The 26495-nt window shown below is 31.1% G+C and overlaps 1 protein-coding gene and 1 long non-coding RNA gene across 3 annotated transcripts in view; one reads left to right on the forward strand and one right to left on the reverse strand.

Annotated features, from left to right (window-relative positions):
• The window catches only part of LOC130891551 (octopamine receptor beta-2R-like), a 201003-nt gene extending 175741 nt beyond the window's left edge, over positions 1–25262 (reverse strand). The window contains exon 1 of one of the 2 annotated variants that reach the window (XM_057796378.1): positions 25074–25262. The gene's annotated coding sequence lies outside the window, so the exon portion shown is untranslated. The remainder of the gene's footprint in view (positions 1–25073) is intronic. The other variant, XM_057796379.1, reaches the window with a different exon arrangement.
• On the forward strand, positions 6077–17400 carry LOC130891560 (uncharacterized). Its single transcript, XR_009058918.1, has 5 exons — positions 6077–6135; positions 6684–6931; positions 16592–16757; positions 16813–16981; positions 17382–17400. It is a non-coding gene; the product is annotated as an uncharacterized LOC130891560 (long non-coding RNA).
• Positions 25263–26495: the final 1233 nt, after the last annotated feature.

Consider the following 26495-nt stretch of genomic DNA (forward strand, 5'->3'; position numbering starts at 1 on the left):
TCCACATAAAAATTCATATTATCTACAGTTTCGAAATGGGAACATTGTAATATAGAAAAATCAAAAGAAGGACATAGGTATTATCATGGAAAAAATATACCTGCTTTTCCTTGAGGTGAGTTATAAAGTTTTGAATTTGAGCTACAAAATTCAGGATGTTCTATGAAAATGAAAAAGAATCTTTTGTCGCCGATTTCGTACAAAGGGCTCTTATGATATGAATATTCCAAAAAAGTTGTCAGTTTTCAGAAAAAAAAATTATGACGAAGGTACAATTCAAGAAGGATTTTTTTTGGTTATAGGCCAAATATAAATCAAGTTTTAAATAGGCGGTATTGCTTTTTGAATATAATTGCTGACTTTTCGGGAAGCGAATTAGGCTGCTTTAGACATAACAGACGGACTTATGGAATAATCATCATTTTCGCTACCATGATTTAACTTGAAATAATATCAATTTATGTATTTCACTACCTACTTCGATTCAAGTATGAGAATGCTTTCTATTTATAGCGTTGATAAGTATCTACTTGTAGGAATCTATAGAGCGCTTCCTTCCTCTCCTGTCAAAATTGGCTATTCCATACATTGGGGTTGTGTTTTAATACCTTCAGAATATTTTTTATAGCGACCGGTCCCTGTAAAAGTTACGGATTATTAACCATTGGGCATGAGCCGCTCCTGGCCTTCATTTAGTAGTGTTGAATTATTTAGTCAAACACAGTATATAGACATACGTTATCATCCATTATAGAATCATAATATTTGAATGTATAATTTAGAAAATATACTTAATAGAATTTCTGATTTTGCTGATTTGAAAGCCTATAACTCAGAAACGAGGGGTGGTATGAGAAAATTTTTTATGTCACAGTATTATTTTAACGTCATCTAGTCACTTTCGAATTTTTTGCATCAAGTCCCGGAACACCCTGTATTTCACCTTTACGATACTTATCATTTGAATATAGTAATCAGTAATTTTAAGCGTGACTGTAGAAATAATATTTTTTCCTGAAGCCGGTCCGTCTAGTACAGTACATAAACCTAGATAGTAACAAAAAAGAATTTTTGCTGTGCAGAATTTTGATCTGAAAGAGATTTACAAGCAACCAAGGCATTATTGGAGTATTTGAAATCTGATCCTGATTTGATGAAAATCCTATATAAAAAGTTATTGCATATCGACAGATTTGTGATTCGAATGTCAAGTTAATTCTATGATTTCAATTTTGGATCTATCCCTTCAAGAATAAAATACTTTACCTGCATTGAATTCTGTCAGCAATATGTTGAAATATTCAAGACAGCATAGCATATATGTCGGGTAAATAATAATTTCAAAATTCACAATAATATGAATTGAGAAAAATTGAAACGAATGCAGAAAGTATCTATTGCATACAAACGAATTATTCTGCTCATGTACCTATATTCTAATTCCAATTAAATGTAGCGTTATTATTTCGATTAGCTAAACTTCTAAAAATAAATTTATACTCACGTATACGTTTTTGTATACCTTACTAATTAATTTGTTAAATTTTAATTCCATTGATGAGAAGCAGAGAATCATAAACTGTAATAAATACGAGCAAAATGTAAACTATCAATTATGATCTATTGAGTGGTATGTGTCAAATAAAATAATATTTTCGACTGCATTATTATCTGTTATATAGACGAAAAGGATAATTATGAATCTTAATATTTTGTCTCCTCACATGAAATCAAGTTACAAATAGATACAAGAGCAAAAAGTACCATAAAATATATGGACGGTACAAAACTCTTTAATGAAATATCTTTATTCAAATATCCATTTTATCTATAGTCAAAAATGATCACTGTTTCCAAATTTCTCTATTGAATTGAATAAAATTGATTTCGCCTAAATTTCTGATAAAGTTGCTTACCAGAAAACCAGAAATGTTACTTTATAGTTAAATATTAGTTACAGGTAGTCTTTGTAGAAGGTCTGATTTATATACACCACCTGCTAAAAGTCTTTGCCCCTCACTAGTTTGGAACAAATAAAAACAATACGATTTCGATATTTATATTTTAAAGAACATATATAGATAAAAGTATAGTAATAATAAACTTATAGTCAGTAATTGTTATATACTTAAATTATTGATTCATTGATGTAACCACCTTTTCTTTTATTATTTCGGTGCACAATCTTAGCATTATAGCAATTTCGACGATTAATCGTCGTCTATTTGGTTCCATTCACTTTTCGAGATATTCCAAAATGTGAAGTGGAAGCTGGATACTGTTTTCTGATTTTTCTGTTTAATTTGTCCCACATTATTCAAACGGGTTGAGGTCGGGAGACTGTGACGGCCAAATCGTTATTTTCAGTACATTCTTCCTTTCAAATCCTTTCGAATACTCTTTGTACAGCTTCGAGGAATGTTTGGGACGGTTACTGGAGGACAAATTTTGGGCCGATCAGGTGCTGGCCAGAGCGTACTACTTTTTCCGCTAATAGCTTATTTTCTTCAAAATCCCTTCCAAAAAGCACTCCATAAAACATAAAAACTTTTCATGCATTCAATTTTTATCTTCATTAGCTCACTGCAACCGTCTTTAAAAAGGTATCTTCACTGCCACCGTTCCAAAAAAGCCAGCTACTCTGTATCTGCTTTTCACTCTAGAAATGTTCAAAGGCAGATTCATCGATCTGAGTTGCTATCTCTGGGCTCGAGAGTCGTCGATTACGTTTACTGATCAATACAATATGTTGTGGTTTTTCGAGGCCGCCCCAAAAGTTTTCTATCGCTAAAGCTCCTGGTGGATTTACATTTTTTTAAGTTGCAGTTCGTGGTACGTCGAGCTACTTTTTATTCATAGCAACGGTATGGTTACTTTTATCTAAACTATGAAGACTGCGATTACTGCAGGAGTTTCAGCCGATAGTTTCTTGGTTTTACCCATTTTAAAACGTACAAGAATTCGCGAGAACTAAAACAATTCATATACGAGTTTCACGAAAAGTTGTCTTGGTTCAAAAAGTATGAATCACAGCTCTTTCTGGGTTTTCACAAGGCTAAGTGGACTGAACCATAATCATAAACACCGAAAAACTAATGATTCGCAGTTAAAAAAAATAAACAAATCAGCTGATACTTGCAAGTTTTAATCGATAAAATATAAACATGCGCTCGTATAAAATAAATGAATAACGGAACAATATTATTTTTAGTTTGTTGACACCGTTTCGACCTTCGCTTGAGAGTATGAAAGAAAAAATCGTTAAGTACACTTTTGAACGGTAGTTTCATAGTACTTAGTTCCTAAGCTTAGAATATCTATTTTTATTTAAAAGATTATATATTTTTTAGTATACTGCTATTTTTTAATTGTTATAATCTTGCTGGCTAAAAACTATTCTGATTTTCAAATTTTATTTATGCTTTACTTTTTGTTAACGGGGTTGATGTCATCGTTAGGTCAGGTATCAGCCGATTTTCCGTGAAATTTTGATAATCGATGTCGATTTTCAACTCGTATGAATTGGAGATGAAAATTTATATCAAAATAATAATCTCGAGGATCAATAGATTAACTAATTGTAAGCAACTTTTATTCTATAAAGTTTTTCAAAAGTTGGTTCTTTTACAGTTACTAACGATTGAAACTGCTCATTTTTCATTGAAAAAGCGCATATTTTTTCACCGTTTTTCATGAATAACTTGAAAAGTTTTAGTTTTAAAAGCAAAATTATCAAAGAGATTCGTTTTTTAAGGACCTCTGTAAATTTAATAATAACTGAGTTATTGCTCGTTGAAGGATGGCTATTTTTGAGGTGTGGCTATTTTTGAGGAGCCCCGAAATTGAAAACCTTCAACCTCAAATAACTTGAAATTTATGAAATTTTTGGAAGAAACTCAAGAGATCTTCAAAGCACATAGGAAAAAGTTTAACATGTCAAAAGTCTTTTGCATAAGAGTTGACTGATTTATAACAGAAATGAGGTTTCTTCTTTTTTCTTTTTTGAAAAAAATTTAATAATTATATATTCGCCATAACCATCCTACTTGAAATTAATCGTAATCCACGTACAATTAACTTTATTTATGTATTATTGATATGATCCATGCTATTTGACCGGATTTTAATGCTTATTTTAGAAAAAATCTTTGAATTTGAAAATTGAACATCTTGAAAAAGAAAATGAATTTTCTTTAAATAAACCAAAAACTATTCATGTTATGAAAGAATGTTTCAAATATTGACTGTAGGATTTTTCTAGCCAAAAATTTTGAGCTTTTTCGATGTATCATAAAAATTGAAGGAGATACATTAGTTTAAACCGAATATGGCTTATGCAACTCCTTCGAGCTGCACCCTTTTCGAAATCGGATGTTGAAAAAAATTTCGGAGCACAACTTCTGGAGCATTGGAAAAAGAGAAACGTGAAGCTTAATTATTCAAAATTGGTTTTTATATTATTTTCTGAATAAAAAATTTTAATGATTTCGAAAATATTCATTATTTTTATTTTTTATAATTTCTGTGAAAAAAATTTAACTCCAATTTTGAAATTTTTTATCAATAAAGGTGGGTTTCATAAGGGTTAAAATATTTAAAAAATTTTTTTCAATATAAATACACTTTTGATTAGTTTTTAATTATAAAAGAATATTTATCAACTTTTCATATGATTAGGGGATGATTTGTAGTTACACGAATCTGATTGATCTGATCTGAGAATGTCAACAGATTTACGAATAATACATTTAAACCTCATTTCACCCGAAACATACATAAAATTTGAGATTTTAAATTTTCTTGCAATAAGGGGTGGTTTACACCTCCCAAAATATAAAAAGCTTGGTTCGGCACAAGGAAGACTTCGTAGAAGAGAGTATGTAGAACTTGAATTAAAATTTTTATGGAAAGATTATAATAAGTGTTTTTAAAAAAAACTTCAATACCACTACCCTCAGAGGATGGTCTTTGGAGGGGTTGCATGTGTCCGATTAATCATAAACTTGTTTGAGAATATGAACAGATCTACGAATAATCCATTTGAACTATATTTCACTCAAATAAATGCTAAAATTGAACGACGTTGATAAACAAAATTCAAAAATTCCACAGTTTTAACGTTAACGTTAACCGCAGATTCCTGGCTACGCTAAGTAATATTAAAAATTCTCAAGAAGGCTTTATTTTAGGTCTTGTTCGCTTGCAACTGATATCGGCTCTAAGTATATACAACCACCAACCAATTATATCACAGAACTTAAAACTGAAAGTTAATCCCAGTAAGAAACACCTATAAAAATAAACTATCTTTCCAAGAAATTTTTCAGTAGAACATCAAAAAACCAGTTACATGATTTAATTTCGTTTATATTTATTTCCGGCATAAGCGGAGAAATTGAACTGTAAGTCATATGATACGCCCAATTGACTAACAAACCTTATTATTTCAATATTGGTATATTACAAATTAATCGGTAGGCAGAAAAACTGGGCTAATTATAGGTCACGTCACTTGTTTTATTCGGAATTATGTTACACCCACAATAATGTTCATCAACTAAGCAAATCAATTATAATTATCTGCAAAATTTATCTACGGATTTTGTTGTTTAGATGTTATGTTCTCGCTTGTAAACAATGCTAAATTAGATTCAGTATGAGAGGATTAGATTATAATCTATGAAAATATAACTGATACCTACTGTGCAAATAAAATAAATATTGGAGCAAAAGTAATATAAATCGTTCCAAAAGTTTCTTCTACATATACTCATAAGTTCAAAATAAAAAATTTCTACTTCAGTGAGAAATATCCAACAATATACTGAGAAATAATTTATGACAACACAAGTCAACCATATATGCGCAACGCACGATTAACAAACGGTGCACCGTCGGTGTACGTAGAACTATAATTTAGGCAGCACAATGTGACACCAAGAACCACGCCTAGTTGTTTATTAGAAACATTTAACTTAACCTCTTAATGCACAAGCTATTTTTCTCGGTGGGGTAAAAATTTTTACGACTTTTTTGTTTATTCTCCGTAAAAACATAAATAAATAGAGCGACCAGTCTTGCGTAACCAAGTTACAATTGGGCATGTTAATAACATTGCATAAACTATCTAATCAAGTAAGTAGTAATAAACAATCTAAATGCTTGCACTAGTGTGATATATTTGGCAGAAAATGACGAGTTGACAAACGCGTTGGTGATGTAATGATAGACGGTCTTCCTGTTACCTTTACATGCCTCTCAAGGTACTTCTACAGCATGTGTTTCACCACGTCCCTCGGATAGTCCATTGTTAATTTTCGCCCACCTATTTTTTAGTATAATATGATGGAACTCCATAAAGTAAAATTGAATAAGTGGAAGAAGATTTTTTTATAATATTTCTTTTCTACTTTCTACATAATCTGAAAAATGTTGATCCACCCGATCAACACCTCTCATCGAGTCGTTATAATTAATTACCAGCTTATGTCTTTGAATTCCTTCTCCTCTCACTACAACTTCTTGTGTTGCCGTAAAATGTAGTCAATATCCTTCTTATCCTTCCACTTAATGACTGTCACTTTACCTCTCTGGTATGATATAATATATATGATATAATCTCAATATATTCATTTTTTTTAACTCTTTGAGAGCTTCTCATCTTGTTGTTCTCAATGTTTCAGAAGTTTATTTAGATATAAATATATCTGCCAGTTGCGGAGAGCTATAAAAGTTATCTATAGTCAGACAATACCCTTTACTCATAAGAGGTCTCATAAGGTTTATCACAACTTTGGAGGAAACTAGAAGCTTTTGAAATTTTTGACCAACCAAAGTATTCTTGCCAGTATAAATTATTGAGCTCTAAATATATCCAATTTGGGTTCGCAGAGGAAGTAGACTTTGATCACAAATCTGGTGCTCTTGAGAGGTATGTATTTGATGCAAGCACCCTTTATATATCTCTAATTGGTTGTTACTTTTTGCTCAGGTGTGCATAGATTCGTAACTCATAGATAGGTAAAAATTTATTTAGCTTCGGTGCAGGATAAGTGTCTGCATCAATTTCTTAGTTATTGGAAATGTGGAGAAACTCTTTTAGTACTTCAAATCTTATGCCCGAAAAATTAGTGTGCAAAAGATTTGAGGTCGTTTGAGAATTCTAAAAATAAGAAACACTCTTATTTAATTCGAACTTGTATGTGTTGGTCCCTTTGAATATGTAGATCCATGTATCTGTAACTAAATTGTTTATCAGTGCGTCGTCAAAATTATTTGTCAAAACTGTAGTACATTTTCATGGCCCTCCATATCAAAATTCACTTCTGGTTTTGCAGTAAATGGAAATGGTGGTGGAGATTTACACATATCTCACTTTGAAAAAATTTTTTGAGCAGCTAGAAGTAGAAATGCTGTCTAAAAAGCCTTTAGAGCTTGAAACACTTCTACTTTCGACAAATTCGTCATCGCTTTCAAAGCTCTACATCCTGATGACTCCAGAGTTGAGACAATACTAATTTTATGTCTGCATTTAAGGCTAAGGCATGCATTTTGCAATTGTAATCTATAATTAGAGCAGAAACGGTTGGAATATTTCCGCGAACAGACACGACCTCCAACTTAACTCCAACTTAATTTTAGTGTTCGGAGATAACTTGGGCGTGCGGAAAAAGTTTCGACTCTAAAATTCGAGGAAACTCGGAACAATGCATTAAGCGGTTAAATAACAAATCAGTTTTTACTGATTACAGAAAACTTACTAACTGTTGTTAAATAAAAACGGACCAGGTTAGTTATGTAAGGTTAGATTATGTTAGGTTATGTTATGTTGAATCAGGGTAGGTTTAGCGTTAGGTTTTCTTCGCCTACCACATTCCGCCAGCACGCCAAGACCTTGTTTCACCCTCGTCAAACATCAACTTAGCGGGCTGTACGCAATTTTCGCTGAATTATAGCTGTACGTAATCTACACTTACTCTAGCACACTACTAAACTACTAAATTAGTGCATAATTTTTATTTGTGTCAAATTTCCAAATTATTTTATTGTTGTTTCTAATATTAAAGCAGTATAGATTTCTCAAAACTGGATTACAATGGAATACGAAGATTTAGAGTTTGAAAACACACCTCTTTTTCTGAAAATAAATACTGTTTGTTTATTTTGAAGAGTTATAAAGAAAATTGAAACAATTAATATTATGATCTCAGTACTCGTAGCTGGGGAGTACCATAATTATTAGAATGGGAAGCGAATTTATGAGACGAATATCGGAAAAATATGTTCCAATACAAACAAAAAACTCAAATCCAGAAAAAATAATTCAAACAATTCAACAAATACGCACTCTAGGAGCAGTAATTACTCGTAAAGATATGCTTAGGTTTTAAATTCAAGCTGCTTTAGCTGCCATATCGTAGTGATGAACCTCTAAAATTAAAAATTTATGACATGGAAGATTTCAATTCCTCCTTTTTAACGAAGTTACCGAATATTTAATCGAAAGTTCCTAGAAAAATCACAGTCACAGAAAAATTCTACAAAATTTACAAAAAATTTGCAATGCGTTGACAACCCATTGACCAAAAATATATTTTTTTTAATTACCAAAATGGCAAATGTACAAAAAAGTGGAATCCACTCCATAGAATTTTGAATATCGAATCCCGAATTGTATACTCTTTCCGAAAGTCATTTGCGACTATTTTAATTGATGAAGGAACATTTCTTTGAACTCTAAAATGCATTGGGGGCTGGAAATCCATCAATATTTCGAATGCAACAGCACAAATAGAATCTGAATACAACAATATTGTGGAAACTCAATATTTTCCATATCAGCTTAATCTTCGAGCTGACTTTCACTTACCGCAAATATTTTAAAGAGAAATCATCTACCAAAATTTTTCAAATATAACTGTTATTTACAATTTTAAATAAAGCATCAAAATGAATCAACGTAATATTTTAGTCCTAAACCTTGTATGAAAAAATACATTATAGGACACGTGAGAAAATGACATATTTATCCATCATTTCATCTGATCTGGAGACATATATAAGTTTTCTCACTTGTACAATATAGTACCTATGTTCTTTAAGTAAACACGAGAAATGCAGATTTAGTTTTTAATTGATAATTTTGTTATAATAGAAATTATTACAAAACATTGTTAACAATAATTATAAGCAACGACATACTAATTATCTGGAAAATATACTAATATATACAGGGTGGCTCATGGTTGCAAAGCAAACATACGTTTTCTTTAAACTCATCTGATAATCCTCGTTCTTGAACAACAGTTTTAACAAAAGGGTGTTGGAAAATATATGACCAGTAAATAAATGATTTGGTTCGCGTATTAAGTTGTCAGATATTGTAACTAACATCTGTATATTTAGATAATCTCTATGCCGTTCAACTGTAGTTATATCTAGAATCTACTAATAACCTTATATATAAATTAGTCCGGTATAAAAATATATAACGACCATGAAAATAGACCCATAATCTTCTAAATCTGCAATTAGTGCATTACAAACATTGGTCTGGCCCATAATTTTAGCATGCTAAAATGAATTATGTAAGTAACTATAAGACAAAAACGATAGAATTGTTGTTAGGTCCACTGAATTTGTTGCCGGATATTTCTCATCAGGAGCTTCGTTCATGAAATTGTTGAGTTGTTCTATTGTGAAAGTGTTTACCTTTTTAGCTACATATTTCTCGCGTAATTTAAAATACTTCACTATATTGGTTCTATTATCCTCTATAGATTCAATGCTTGAGTCCGCTACACTATACCAAAACTGCACATTCGATAAACGATCACTTGATGTTCTAAGTGCTAAGAAATTTTTGTATACATCTTGATATTTGTTTTAAGATTTTTCGAGCGTTATATGCTGTATGGTAACGTTAGCTATTTATTTTACTTCTGAATGTGTACATGATAATTCATCTTAACTATCTGACTTCATTTTATTATTAAAAAAATCATAGTAATTAGGTATTAATTCGAAAAAAATTATACGAGTGACATTACTCGTCAAAATAATAATGAGAGTTTCCTTTCGACCAATCAATATAGTCACCTTGATATTCGGTTAGTTAATGATTACAAGAATCTTTTTGAATTTATTATAGTGAGTTATAAGAACCCATATTGTTTGTTTGTAGATACTATTATTCGTCCCAAAACAGTTGAATAATTATTATGCAAATTAATAAGATCAGCGAGGAGTAGTTAATATCAGTTATTAAAATTTCTCAGTCGTTTTTTAGAATGCATAGTTTTAAAAAATATGTATACGAAGCATCCCTCGCTTTTAAATTAGTGACATTCATTTTCATGTTAAAATAATGTTTCACTTTTAAGTAATTCGATTAACTATTGAAGCGTATTTTCAGTGTTTTTAACAGATTATTTAAACTAGAATATCAGCTCGTCTTATGAATCATTTAGCTCTAATCATATCATCTAATGCTTTCCCATTATGTGGAAACCTGCTAGTTACTTTTTAACAATCAACTTCTTTTAGTTGTATACTGATAAAGGTAATCGTACAAATAATTTCAATTTATGTGAATGTTTGAAGTGGGTAAAAAATCGAGAAGAAATATTCCTTTACATGTTTACTTGATGACCCCGCTAGGCGGCAGTGAAGATTTATGAAATTAATGTACAGTTCATCCAATATCAATTGCAGAAGACAGTTCTGCGAGGAACAATTAATATTTTATAAATACGCTCGGCACTCATATCAAATTAAGAAATGAAAAATAATGTTTACTCCCTGTGTAAAATTCGGTAAACGTCTAACAAACCGTCAGTCCACGTGGACTCATAATCTCCACTGTTTACCAATGAAAACATCGAATCGTAAACATAAATGCATTTGTATTGGCCGAAGCTGTCGGAAGGCATATTTACACATTTTCTTTGAAATATTCCTGCTTGGCAGTCTGCGATAAGCAGTGACGTTTTTGCGAGATATTTATGTAATTCATGAATTCCTTTAAATAAATAGAAATATAGCGCTCTTTAGACCATGGGCGAATGAAGACAAGAATACTTTGCGAAATATATATGCGTTGAGAAATTGTCACTAAAATTTCAGCCATTTTGGATGCTTAGTTTTGTTTGAAAATCGTATAAGTGAAACGTTGTGAATAGCTCTTTGGAAATGGCAAAAATTTACTATCGAGCTGTCATTAAATATTTATTTTCATTATTATTATAATATTAATTTATAAAAGGACTTTTGTCCCTATTATTTCTTGATAATTCTTACGATAATTGGTTTTTGAAATGAAAAATACGATTCATAGAAAAAAGTTTCAATTTATGTGAGCAATCAATTTTGCAAAGACTCCATCGATTGCTAGGTATGCGTTTGTTGTACCTTCTCTTGAAGATACTAAATGTTAGGTGTTATACGTTGCATTCAAAAAATTTTCAAATTTGGTGGTTGTTGAGAGATCTTGATTAAAATCTCCACAAAGTATGACATTAACGTGATTTTAAAAAATTTTGTGTTGATCTATAGGAAGTATAAATGAAATTTTATATGGACATTAACCACATTTTGGTTAATTTAATTAATTTTTCCTAATAATGCCCAAGATGTCTTTCTTTTCGGAACATCTACAGCTATACAGGAATTGAATGCCACATGCTTTTTGCTAGAAGATATCGTTGCTACAGACGAAACGACGGACAGACAGACGGGTTAGACAAGGTTAAAGCATCATTGAACCGCCTGTATATTCTCAGGTTGTGTTGAAAACTAAAAATTATATTTGAAAAAAAAATGTTTAGTATCTGTGTCGGCAACTTTTTAGACACTGTAGATACATACTGTCGAAGTCAATAAAAGCCTGTATAAAATCAGTACACCTCTAAAAATTGTGAAAAGTATTCATTGCATAACTGAAATCGTGATACATAAAAGAATTTTATCTCTCGGCTTATGCTATGATACGTTTTATGGAGGTTGTTAATTTTTTTTCACGCATTTTTATTACCGTTAAATTATTTTTATTATGTCTCACTTTTTAGTTCTCAATAATCGATCTTTATATTAGGAGATTCCGACAAGTTGCTTCATCTATAACGAAAATGACATTTTATGTCAAGTTGAATAAACGATTGTCTCAATACTACGTTCTCAATTTAAAATTTGAAAACCAATCCACGAACAAATCAATCAGCGTTTCACACGAGTGAACTACATAAATATTACAAAATCAATCTTATGTCGTATAAAAATGATTCATTTGATGGAATATGAGCTAGATGTGACATTTTGTATTGATGAAAAGTATTTATTAGGAGGTCATTATTGTGACTTGTTCACTCCGAAATAATTGAATATTAAAATGTTTATCCAAGTGCATTAAATGCTGGTAAATGCCATAGATTATTTGTTAAGTTGATATTGGGTAATTCTCATGTCTCCAAGCGATCAAGAAGACCAACAACACTAGAAAACGATATGCTAGGGACAGAACTGGAAGCAAACCCATGTCAGACAATAATTGATACCATGTCAGATAATCAAGAATCTCTTAAACTTTCTCAACTAACCTTGGTCGACTATCGAACATTTATAGCAGATTGAAAAAATATACAGAGTAAATGATTGAGTGCCCCAGTGTTCGAAGATAAACAAGTCATCCGTTCCATCCGATTCAACGGCACCATTCAGAGCCACCTTTTGATCGTTGAATTACTCGATACAAAAATGATTTTTATATGATAATCCATAACGCAAAAAGTACGGTTCTCTCTAAATAAATCAACACAAAGTACTGCGAAGACGGGTCACCTCCCAAAAAGGCGCTTCTTTGTGTGTTTGGTGAAGTATATGCTGCCTTATTCATTTTGAAGTGCTGAAATCTGGATAAACTGAAAAAGGAGATCATTATTGGAAACAATTGCATCAAGTGAACCAATCTTTAATCGAAAAGCATGCGACGATTGTCAACAGAAAAAGCGTTATACTACAAGAGAACTGAAAGATAAAAAAATGTTTTTTATATGATAATCCAAAACGCAAAAAGACATGTCCCTCTCTAAATGAATCAACACAAAGTACTGCGAAGCCGGGTTCACACGGCGCTAGTTACGTGAAGCATTTGACATAATTCCCTAGTAAACTAGTTCACATAACCGCAATACAATCTGAAGTAAATTTCATTATTTTCCTCAAAATTTATTAGGTATATAACTGAGTATGAACAATGTATAATGCTACAGTCTAAACAAAACGTTTGTTTCTGTTAAAAAATATCTCAAAAAAGGAAAAATTTGAAAAGACCTAAAGAGAATTATAACGTCAAATATTGTTTTGTTTGAACATCACTTTCATGTAAGTAATATGGGAGTTTATTATATACCAGATATTAGCCGAAAATGTGGGTTTGATGAGACGAAATAATCTAAGATGTTAATACGGCTTATTCTTGTAGCATAAGTTATAATGATCATTTTCAATATTAAATTACAGCAGAACGGCGCGGTATATAGAATTTCAAATGTATTTTATAAGTTAATCAAGTTTTATCGTGAATTTAATGTCTACTGATGAATATTAGGGGTTCAAAATTCTGAGAAATGTCCACAATTTATTTAACTCCTACCTTCACATCTTTTTCGTACATGAACTATAAAAAAAAAGAAGCAACGATCACGAGTATTACTTCTGAAACGACGAAGTCGAGACGCTGTTGGATACCTAAACGGAAATATCTCGAATTGAAACGAATAGAGTTTGGAAGCTGTGGAAATACCAGGTATGGCTATTAAATAAGGATACTGGTGGCGCACAAAATAATAGCGCATGCATAAAACGCCAACTTTTAGCGTGAAACCTTCTGTTACGGATGCAGTATCTCTCGAAACTGCAAATAAATGCAGCTCATTCTGCATTGTTTGTCTTAAAACTTCTGCGTCATTTACCTTGTAAAGGCTTTTGAATTGAAACTAATATTAATTCTACTAAATGGTATACATATCCATAAAAATAAAGATAATATATTGAAAATAGGTGATATATAATATAATTTTAAATTAGATATGAAAGGATAAGTTTATTTTTTCCTAAATAATTCAATAGCATCTTGAAAAGGCTTCTAATAATTTTGTCGTTATATGGGCATTTGAGAAAAATGTGAATAAATAAGAGGCCCTAAGTTCATGTAACTGAAAGTAGACTACGACGGCTATATATACAAAGTCATTTAGAATTTCGTATAGCAAAACGTATAGCTAATAAAAAATTTAAAGGTCAATGAGGAATCTTGAGGATGACGTGATTTATCACATATATAGGTGCAATTATTGACTAATATACTAGAAGAAGCAGAATATTACTAATAGAATACGTAAACTCAAATAAATAAAAATACCTGTAGACGCATTTCCGAGCAAAAGCATACGAAAATATGTTCATTACATCAGATAGCAGAGCAACCCTTCAAGTATTTGAGTCCTAAAAAATTGAACTTACTGGTGGCAAACAACGATCAATCTGATCACCTGGAGAAGAATTGCGGGTCAACTTCTCTTATAGGACTAGAACCTTTTATAAATTACCCAAAAAGCCATCAAATCATCATAATAAAAGAAGGAAGAGAAAAAGGAGACCCCATTCCTGAAATAATAGAAGAGCTCCATTTAGCATTCTACCAAGTGGTCCCAAAAGGCATTTCCATCAAGCAAAAGATGAATTAAGAACAGTTATTATTGTGCTCAATATACATTTACTATCTCAAGGAAATCGAAGAAACTCCCTACAGCTCTTGTCTTTATTACAAGGAACCAAAGGAAAAAACCTTACATTTCTTATGAATGCGAGGCTGTATTTAGATACAGGCAATGGTACTTTCATTCAAGTTTATTAAAACCAGAAGAGGTAAACTGCACAGCCATTAGCAAAGTCCATGCTACCTGATTGTCCAGAGTACACAATAGGTCAAATTGTTAGCGAGGTAGAATGACGACCTTAACGCACTAACTCATCTAACCTAATGATGTAATGTAACATATCGTTGTCATATTGAAAATATTGTTCGAGTGGATAATGCATTATCACTCAAGTAAAACGTGAAGCGGACTTCAAACGTGAAGCGGACTTCTCCCCAATTATAAATGCAGAGACTTCTATTAACACTAAAATATGACATTTGTAACGTCATTAATACTTGCCTGGTTGGATATAACCAACAGAGTTACAATAATCTGAGTATGTCCATTACAAAATTAACGAAATACGAGTAGGTACATCCACTACTTATCAAGAAAGGACGTAAAATTGGCGTCCATTAATTTGTCCTTATTCAAAGCATTTCAAAGTAATGAATCATTATTCGTTTCATTACATTAATTTTATGTAAGGTATAGATAAAGAGAGCAATCTTTGTATATGGAAAAGTGACCGTCGAAAGGTTTTAAGTAAAGGTGGCGCCACATTAGCATCAGGGTAAATTTCTTTTATGTTATATCTACTTGATTTTGCCAGACAGTCTCGATCATTTTCCACTTGTCCCACTGAAGAAAGCATCTAGGGAAACGCCCTGAAACTGTTTATCTATCTCCATTATTCTAATACAAGGGCGTATTAGATCATGATACCTGATAGCCGGTAATTTCCCAAAATTCCGGGAGTTTTAAAGCAGAAAATTCTCTAAAAAGCATAATAAATTTAAAGCTGATACGTCTGTTACTTCTCATAATAGGACTGTTAGAATAGGTATTTATAGGAATTTTTTTATTCATAAAAATATTTTGTATTCATATCTTATTATCATACATATAAACAGAATATTAGCAAAGTAAACAGTCATTCTTAATCAGAAAACATCACATATTGGCAACAAAACATGGTATTTAGCAAAATTCAGATTTATACTACTTCTTGATAAATTTAACAGATTTAAACTGATACTTTGATGCTGTTCAATATTAAGTGAAGTACTTTTGTCAGTGCACTTTTCAGTCATCTGTGATATTAACTGTTGGAACAAGTTAGGTTAGGTTAGGTTAGGTAGTGACACAAGAGCTTTTTGATATTATTTCTAAAATCTCAATCCAACTATTAAAGTACTGAGGAGCCTTGTCTCTCGTTGTTAGGGTGGAGAATGTAATCACCTTGTCGTTTATATAACAAAAAATCCCAACTTTCTGTAAATCCTCAATATAAATTTCTACACTAATATGGCTACGGGAAAGCGTACAGTTAACTCAATTACATTAAACATTATTTGTATGTGCATATTATTATTCATAATTATTTTACACACATACAAACTTCAGCTTTAGTTAAAAAATAATGCCAAATCTATATGAACATTTTTAATGCAATACATTTTGTACGATATACACATAACATGAAATACTCACTTGAACTGTTTTTCACTGTTTCACATATTTTAATGTGTCTATATTTCGAGTTAAATCATATTTTTGGCTCGCATGTACGTAAAATTTTATGTGTGCTACGCATGCGCGTAACTTCCGGTATTTTGCGAAATTACCGATACTTCTTATACCTGCATCATTAATATAAATTTTACTGATTTTAGATAACCATAAAACTGTTGTGAGTGTCTTGTCGGTTGGATGTGTCTGTTTTAAATATACTTTCCACTTGTCGTAACATTTGACGTATATACTAAATAAAAGCTTAGAAGTATAATCACAAAATTTCATTTGTGTTAGCACCCACTTGTTGGACAACAGAAGAATAAGGTTTCAGTTTTTGCGACTAGTGTAGGTGAACAATAATTAAAAATAGAATTTTTAGTTGTGGTGACTGTTTTGGTGCTGATGGTGTTGTTTAAGCAGTAGCCAGTAGCATAGTATTAATCGCATTTGAACGCCATCATGCCACCAAAACGGACATGTAAATAAACAGAACACCTTAGCAAGGAATTACACTAAAACCAGAAGTGATGGCGCTTCTGCCTGACATGGTATGTTTTTAAAATTATATATTCCAATAAAGTCGCATTTTGTTTCTCTAGGCAAATGCCCTAAGCTCATAGAAAATTTATTTATAGTCAAGCTGCCTTATTTCAAAATACAATTTTTGAAGGAGAAAAAGTAACGATTATGAAAACTGCGCAAATAGTCAATGATTTTGAAAAAATGTGAAATGAATTCGTTTTCAATGCAATTTAGAAACAACTCACTATTTTCATAGTCAATGGAAAATTGAATGTTTCATATAAAAACTGTTCTACGGAAATTGTTAAAGTTACCTAGATAGTTGATCAAAGTGTTAATTTTAAATTGATATCAATGTTTAATTCAAACTCCGACTTGGAATGATTTACTTCATGAAATAAAAAAAATAACATCACATTTTCGTAGTAACAACATGGAGGAAAACGGTCTTTGAAGAAATATATTTAAAAGAATATGTAAATCATTCAGTGGAACGAAATTAAAAGTTCAGTTGATTCGAGATAGCTGGAGATATTTCTACATGTATGTGCTGAAAACATTCCTTTTGTTAATTATAAAAAATAGTTTAATACGGTTTATGTATATCAGGAACCAATACTTCAACTGAAAGAGATTTTTCTATCCTAAATTAGTTATGCACCACAGAAAAAAACTCAATTTCCTGTTATTGAAATCAATGTTAGTAGTAAAATATAATATAAAAGAATTTTATAATTTTGTCAAGATTAATAATGACAATCTTAAAAATATATGTTATGCAGAAAAGTATTCATCAATTTTCATTTAATGTCACTTATATCTTACAATAAAATTCAATTTGTTATCATAGCTTTTCTTCAGTTCACCATTAGTTCCATAATGTGCATATACTTACATGTAGTTCTCTTTTGTAAGTGTACATTATAATAAATAAAAGAAAAATAGCTTGTATTTTTCCTAACCTAACCTAGTCTTTCCTTTTTTTCTAGCATCAGTCGACAATGCGTCCCGGATTTTAATGTTTTCAATACGGACACTTTATATTTACTATACAATTCGGTACAACGCAAAGCGTTAAAACTTTAAATAATAGACCATTAATAAATGATATCAAATTTCTTAATTCTCCATATTCCATTTCATTTACCATTGCTATATTCATACGAACCATGTGTCCAAACCAGCGCCATTCTGGAACGTTTCTGAACTATTATTTGTGGTATTTACGGCTGGACATTTTCAACTTTTCTCCTATATGAGATACTCCTTTCATAACTGATTTAAAATCCTCTCAACTATGTTATATCAAGCTTATCTCAATTTTGTTTCTGATAACTGTTCACAATATTTCTTATCGATGCTTTTGAAAAATTATCTACCTTCAATTGCTTTATGAAAAAAGTGAAATATCAGCTCACATATCAAAGATTAATCAATAATTTATACTAATATCATTTTGTTAGCTAGGAACTATAAAAATACAGCACTACCATTCAGAAAAGTCGAAAAAGTATGACAAGAGCAACCAATTGGCCAGCCGAATAATTTAATATAAATATCGAAATCACATAGCTTCAAGATATAAAAATAATGAGGATTAGCAGAGAGAAGAAAAGAATCAATGAAAAATAATAGGAGGTAGTTAAAACGAAAGGATAGATATAGATTCATGATTCCCAAAGTGGTCCAGGAGGACCACAAGGGGTCCACGTATCCAGAGTATCAACAATAGTAAGCGGGGGTCTATGAAAACTTATTTGGCTTCGAAAATGAAAAACTAAAATGCAACGCTTATTCAGACGTGCAACTTTATACGACTATACGAATCTTCACCAATATAAATACTAATGTCAAAGATAAACGTCACACATTTGTTTCCGGAATCTAATGTAGAAAAATGAATCGATATTAGTGTAATTTCAGCCACAATGCAACAAGTTTCCAAAGATAAATCTAAGCTTCACTCTTTTTTTCGCAGTACACCTAATGTAAGCAAACTCTAAAAGCAGTAGCTAACAAAAAACAAAAACAAAGTAGTCCTCATGCTGATTCCAAGCCACCCGGGTACAATAGGCAGTGAGAAGGCAGACAGCCTTGCCAAAAGAAAGGCAATTACTCTATACCTTGGACCCTACTGTCCCCTTCAAGAGATGCCACATCGATAACAAACGGAACGAATAGCTAAACTATCAGAGGAGGAGTCTTAATGGGAGAGCACTCCAGACATAAAGCATAAAGTTCACTCATTTGTTTCCTTAATTTCATGAATAAAAATAAATCGATATTAGTGTAATTTCAGTCACAATGCAACAAGTTTCCAAATATAGAGCTAATCTTCATTTTTTTTCGCAGTACGCCGAATCCAGCAAAATTTTGAAATGGAACAAAAAAATTTTGGAAACCAATGTTATAGACTAACATACGTAACACAGAAAACATTCCAGTTAGAGTATCAAGGATAGAAACACCGTATTAATAGAGAACTATTTTCAAACATAAAATCAAAACCAGATCGTTCGTTTGTAAATTCACACTTGTAACAAATATATTGAAATAACATTCTGTAGAAAATCTCGTAGTGCTAGCAACTTATTCCAAATTAGAATTTCCAGGTGAATTTTCAGGTCACAGATTTTATCGAAACTAGGTGATTTTCCAAGCAGATAGAGGTGGTATATATTTAAAATTCTTCATCGTAGTGGATGATTTTATCAAAAACAAACTCAATACAGTAAACACGATCTAAATAGAATGTTAACAAGTTCTATCAAACTAATTCCTTTTCCGCCTTCCAAAAATTTACTATTAACAACTACAAATTCAGGATAACTCTCCAAAAGTAATATCCTCGATTTACTTATTTTTAGCTTAGTTTAGTTTATATCTTTGTTGACAAATCCTTGATGCATAATAAAGTGAGAATAAATATCAATATAAAAACTTATTTGATTTTTAACGTGAATTCTCTCGAAATTTATTTAAAATCATATCGCTGTGTTTATTTGGCGGATTATTCAATAATCAGCTTCTTACATATTATGCCATCTTTTCCGTTCTTGTGTAGTGGAAGAACCAAGTTAACATTTTTCTTCTTTACAGACTGAAGGTAAACTGAAGCATATTAAAATAACTTACCTGTTTTATACTAAATTTTCCCACCAATAAACCTTCTCCCGCGAAAAATAATTCCAGTGGGAAAATCTTTACATGTATTCCTAACTATAGAATTTGTTCCAATTTAAGCTGATCTAACATTTAGCAATTCCAATGCTTTCAAATGCATTCAACAATTTATTATTGGATACAATTTCTATCAATTTTACATTATTTACAAATTATTTCATAATTATGACTGGCAGTGAGATCGGTAATACTATGAGTTATATGCTCTATAAACCAGACATTAACGAATCTCTTAGTCTGCCCAATATACTTGTTGTCACAATCACTGCAGCTAATTTATTATCATATTATATTATATTATCCGTAGGATCATTAAAACAATTGTTGGGTAATCTAGAGGATAAAATATCAAATTTGGAAAAACTACTGGATATCCACCAAAGTGGACTAACTTCAATATAGTTTCCGAGCTTTCGAATACTTATGTAATCATCGTCTGGAAAATAATTAATTAAGATTTCTGGTGATTTTTGATATTATTAATGCTTATTATATATTTCTATCAACGTCGATTTGAATATTGTATTTTGAATTTTATGATTTTAAACAATCCCAGATGATGAATACATAAGTATTCGAGAGCTCGGAAAATATATTAAAGTTAGTCCACTTTGGTTTTGCGTTGCCAGGTTCTCACTATATATATATATATATATATATATATATATATATATATATATATATATATATATATATATATATTGTAGAAAAATTGTTTACAATTTGTAGATTTGTAGACAAAAGCTTGTAAAAAAGCTACGAAACAAACATACAAATAATTAAAATAAAGACACAAATAAAATAAAATCTAAACATGGAGTATACGCAAGAAAACTGCAATAAATATAAAACTTATCTTTGAAAATGTATAAAAATTTTTATATATTATATACATTACATGTATATATTGTTCAACATTAAGCCAGATAATAAAACTAACTATACGGCAATCCTAAAATGAATAATAATTTGTATTAAAAATCAATGACAACATTAAACTAGTGCGCAACATGCTCTGACTTGAATATTATTATTAGAATAAAAGTCGTAGGGTGGGAGCCACTTTCCAATAAAAATGCCTTCAAATTATTGCGAAATGCGTGTAAAAAGGTTATAGATTTGATTTTAATTGGCAAATGACTCTGCATTCTTTTGTATTGTAAAATATTGAGCCATTAACTAATTTTGAATGTGGAGTAAGTATGTAAAGATCGGGATCCGTGTTCCTAGGTGGATACAGAGCGATGATTTTTCTAGAATTGGAGAAGCGTGCTTACGAATATTGCGTATAAATTGTGTGTGTGGCATATATAAAATTAGCTCTAGTGATTGTGAAGGGACGTATATTGGGCAAACTATCCGTTATTGTCTGGTTTAAAGAGCACATAGCTCATTTAAAATATGGACGAACCGTAAAATCGAGTATTGCCGATCACGCTGGTTATTAGTGATTATAATCACTAATTAAATGTTAATAATGTAAAATTGTTAAAAAATGTATCCAATAAAAATTGTTTGATGAATTTTGAAGCATTGAAATTCCTAATTATAAGAACAGCTTAAATAGAGGCAAAGGCCTTATTTCTTACAGCCACCTCTATAGTTCAGTAGTTAAGGAATAAATATAAAGATTCCCTCTAAGGAGGTATTCCCGCTGAATTTATTTTTAGCAGAAAAAGGTTTATTGGTGTAAAAATTTAGTATAAAACAGTTTTTGTTTTGTTTTAATTCTGCGTCAGTCTTTGAAAACGATAACTTGGTTATTGAATCGCGCGTCAGACAGTGTAATTGTGAGTGTTGGTGTAGTGATAATGTAAGTAGTGTGTTCAGTATGAGTATCATCAAAATTTCCAAAAATTCTAGCTTCACAGACTTAGACTTTTCGGTTTGGGACTTGGTTGATGACTGGATCTTAAGTTTAGAGTGGGGATTTTAAGATTTTGTTGATAATTTAGAGATATTGTTTATCTATGCACCATGTACATTTTCTAATCGGCTATTTAACGAATCCTCAAGTAGCATAGGTCAGTTGGGCGCTTCTTCGAGATTAGCGAGGCATACTTATTACGGAACAAAGATGTAATGTTGATCCATTTTGCATATTGTGTTAAAGGAATTGTTGGTATATGCATCATGAAATTTATGTTGAATGGGCGTCGAAAATAATAATAACAGTTACACGTTTTGTGAAGTTGTGAAGATAGAAAAACAGTAAGTAGCTTTAAATAAGAATTTGCAAAGCATCAATTTGTGTGGACCAATCAAAGTATGTTGTTTTGGAGTTTAATAGTAGAAACAAACATGTCGCTAATGAAAACGTTGAATTGGAACTAAGTAGTGTTTTCTTTATTTTGTCCATATTATCATTTCTTTGAAACAGGAATGTCAAATTGAATTACAATTATAGAACATCTGCTTGTAACCTTTTTATACTAGCTTCAATTCACAATTTTAGAGTTCACCCTCCAGATATATCTATAAATAATTAAATGTTTTGAAATATGTACAAATTGAAATTATATGAAAGTAAATGGTCTCCAAATTCCTGTTATAATAAAAAAATTGAATTATAAACAGAAGCATCAATTTATTACTGATTCAGTTAACTTGTACAAGAATGCTCAAGGCTGGATTTTGTGGAGTTAATTGGGTAGGGCTACAAAAACTTTGATTACAACAATTAGAATTGAAATTTCGTAATTCATTAATTGATTTTTTGTATTATTTTTCTATATCTACATAACGTCTGAAATAAAAAGTAGTTAGGTACATGGTTTTATAGGCTAGTTCCATATTTTTCTAAAAATTTATATGATCCCAATATCTGACCTATCCCAAGTCATGGGATAAGACCACCTAAAGTTAAAAGTGACTGTCGCGCCGATGTGACCTATGCCCATATTGGGTAGCTGAGATTTAGTTAACTAATGCCCATGCTGTACTTGTTCAGCTATAAAATATTCGATCTACTTTGATCTTGATATTAGTCAGGCTAATCACCGATGTTTTTTCAACATTCCCGTTAGCTTATTAGAGTGAACTTACCAAACCTTATTATTTATTATAAAATAACTGTTTATCTACAATCTTTTTCTAATCCTAAAGTTAAAACCAATTAAAATGAAAAATAATACTAAATCTGACACTAAAAATATAGAAATTATTTTGGCGAACAACGAAAAAAATCCGCAAGCTCGAAATGTATTTCTCTAGTACAGAAACGGTTCCAGGCTAGCGCATGGAGCTGGACTGGGCATTTCTGGACCAAAATTTAAACTCTCCATACTTCTAGGATCATCACTCACCATTTTTCAGGTAGAGTTGCTAGCAATAAACAAATGTTCTCAGGAGTGTTTTGATCTCTAAAAAACACATTCTCTCAGATAGCCAAGCGGTCTTAAAGGTCCTGAAAGCTATTGGGTGCAAATCCAAACTGGTGTGGGAGTGTAAACAAACTTTAAAAGCACTAGCTAACAAAAAACAAAAACAAAGTAGTCTTCATGCTGATTCCAAGCCACCCGGATATATCAGGCAGTGAAGAAGCAGACAGCCTTGCCAAAAAAGGGGTAACGACTCTATACCTTGGACCAGAACCCTTCTGTGGCCTCACGAGATGCCACATCGATAATGAATGGAACGAATGGCTAAAAAATCGGATGAAGTTTTAATGGGGGAATACTCAAGGCATAACACAGTCCAAAAAATTCATAACCATATTAGCTAAGAAGAGTGAAGAACTCTTCCGTGATGACCAGAAACGACATAAAACTGGTGGTCGGTCTTCTGACAGGTCACTATCCCGTCAAATACCACCTTAAAAAGAAAGGCATAGCAGAATATGACAACTGCAGAATCTACGAGCAGGCATATACTCTGGGAATGTCCTGCACAAAAGGCGTAAGTACCTTTAAGGAGTAGTACCAACATCTAGAGAAGTGGGACACAAGAACCCCAAAAAATAGCCTCCTGTGGGAGGAGTCTACGTATTTTGAAAGCAGAGAAATAAGATGTAAAGTTTTGTACAAAATATCTTTCAGCTATAGGTGGCTGTAAAGCTAAAACGACTCCCCAAAACAATTTACAATCATATAAAATTCGAACATTTTGAATATTGATAATGAACACAATAGTTCTATACACTTGTACCATGTCTTCATAACTATTAGACTCATAAATAATTATTTGTATATTAAATGAAACTTTTTTATTTAATAGCTATTAAGCTATTACGTTACTTTTTCAAGGTACTGCAAAATTATAATATTTGCAGATTAGTTATGTTTCACGAAATTGACGAAAATTTTTCATGCAATCGATGAATTTATCGATAACAGCTCTTATTTTAAGTCAGAAGTAATTTTTTTCTCGTTTTATTCTAAATACAACGTGATATTGCACACGGAAAATTCTAGTTCGTTTGACCCTTCTAAAATTATTCGTGTATATACTTTTTGTATGTCTAACTTAATAAACTTTATATCCACCACTTTTATACTTAATGTTATTGTGAAAAATTCCTCCAGTGCTTTGTTTTTTTTAGTTTGAACAATTTGAAATGGATTCAAATTGGAATGTTAGAAATAAAAACTATGACACAAAAAATTTCATACACTTCAATACCGATAAGTTTCATATTTTGTCCAACTTCAATTTTACAATGATGTTAAGTAGTTGAGAGAAGTTTGAAACTTTGTGAGAATCTGTGCAGAACAATTTCAAATTATTTTTTCACTACTTTTATAAATGTTCAAACATGTATTCTCAAACTACTCCAACTCTTCAAAAACTTTGAAATTGTAATATTGACCGATAATTTCGAGACAATCAGTTTAGGAAAATTCATATATTTATATATATATATATATATATATATATATATATATATATATATATATATATTGCTTTCGCGAAATATTTAATAAAAAATAAACTTACCTCAAACACCTTTGAACAATGAATTGAACCTCACAATATATCAATAATATTATTCATTGAACTTTATACAAATATTGAAACTAAACTTTTTCAAAGTTTTGAATAGCGCACGCTTTTACAAATATTTTTACGTCAAAAGTCGCGGTGCTACAATCGACTATTCAGTACGGTAGCAAGACGTCGACGAACAACGACGCTCAGCGTCAAAGAACGTATTTCATTTCACTTCGAAAACAGCGCAGATGCTCAACGTGTTTTTCGTTTTATGGAGGTAGAAAATTTTTAGGGACAATTTTCAAATGATAAAAGTTAAAAATTTAAATTTAATTTGCAGGATTCACAATAATTCTATTTATTACATTCATTTTGAATCTTTCAATAAGGTTATACAATTATAGTTGTGCATTTGCATATTCTCTCAAAAGTAATTTCTTGTAGTCAATAAATGTTAGCAACTATTCTTGATACACAGTAAAATTGAGGATATACGATATGTCAAATATGTTTTGAATGACAACATAAATTATTAGATTTTTAACGTCAATTTGATAGAAATATATGGTTCCACTTTTGGTCTGTTTTTATTTCCTTTATTCCAAGAGCATCAATTATTCCAACCAACAGAATTGTCTTAATATTGTTACGAACTCATCTCTGCTCTGAAGCTGGTCCTGCTGGTCCTACTACTATATATTCTAAAGCTCGGCGAAGGCGGCGCCTTTGATGAAATACCCGGAATTCGTTTGATCTTTGTTTTTATATAACATTTTATAGCAAGCGGTTTATCTTTTTATTTATTTGTTTTGTTTCTTCTTTTTGATAGATCTTTGGAGAATTATTTTGGGATATATAAGGAGTTTATGTAGCACTTTTTGCCCTCTTTAGCTCTATCTCTACCTCTCTTTCTAATGTTAGCACCTCGGAACTACTAGTGAACAGATACTTAAGACGGGTCCATAACCTTTAATAAGTCGATGGGTTTCATTTGTATTTTTCTACATTCAGGTTACCATACTTCATATTGAAGAAGTTTTGTTTCTCATATTTACTGGAAATTAGAATAAATAAAAATCAGAATACTCATGGATATGAATATCGACATTTGAAAAGTTGTGTTCTCTATTTTATTTCAATATGCCAGCTAAATCCGCGATTTGCGTTGTTAAAAAAATTATTGATGAATATTAGTAAACAGAATTCGGGTCATAATACAAATAGAATCATTATTCAAAGAATCAATCTCCTATCCCAACTGAAATATTAGGTAATAAGTATGCAGTTCCATACAACTTAATTGTGCATTCTATATAAAAATTAGTCTGCTTCGTTTCGTTTTCGTAGTAAAAAAAATTGATTGAATCAAGTAGAAAAGCAAGACATCCAAATAACAAGTATAAAAGGCTTAATGTCAAGACCCAATAT

Source organism: Diorhabda carinulata, chromosome 3 (genome assembly GCF_026250575.1).
Source record: "Diorhabda carinulata isolate Delta chromosome 3, icDioCari1.1, whole genome shotgun sequence".
Classification (NCBI taxonomy): Eukaryota; Metazoa; Arthropoda; class Insecta; order Coleoptera; family Chrysomelidae; genus Diorhabda; species Diorhabda carinulata.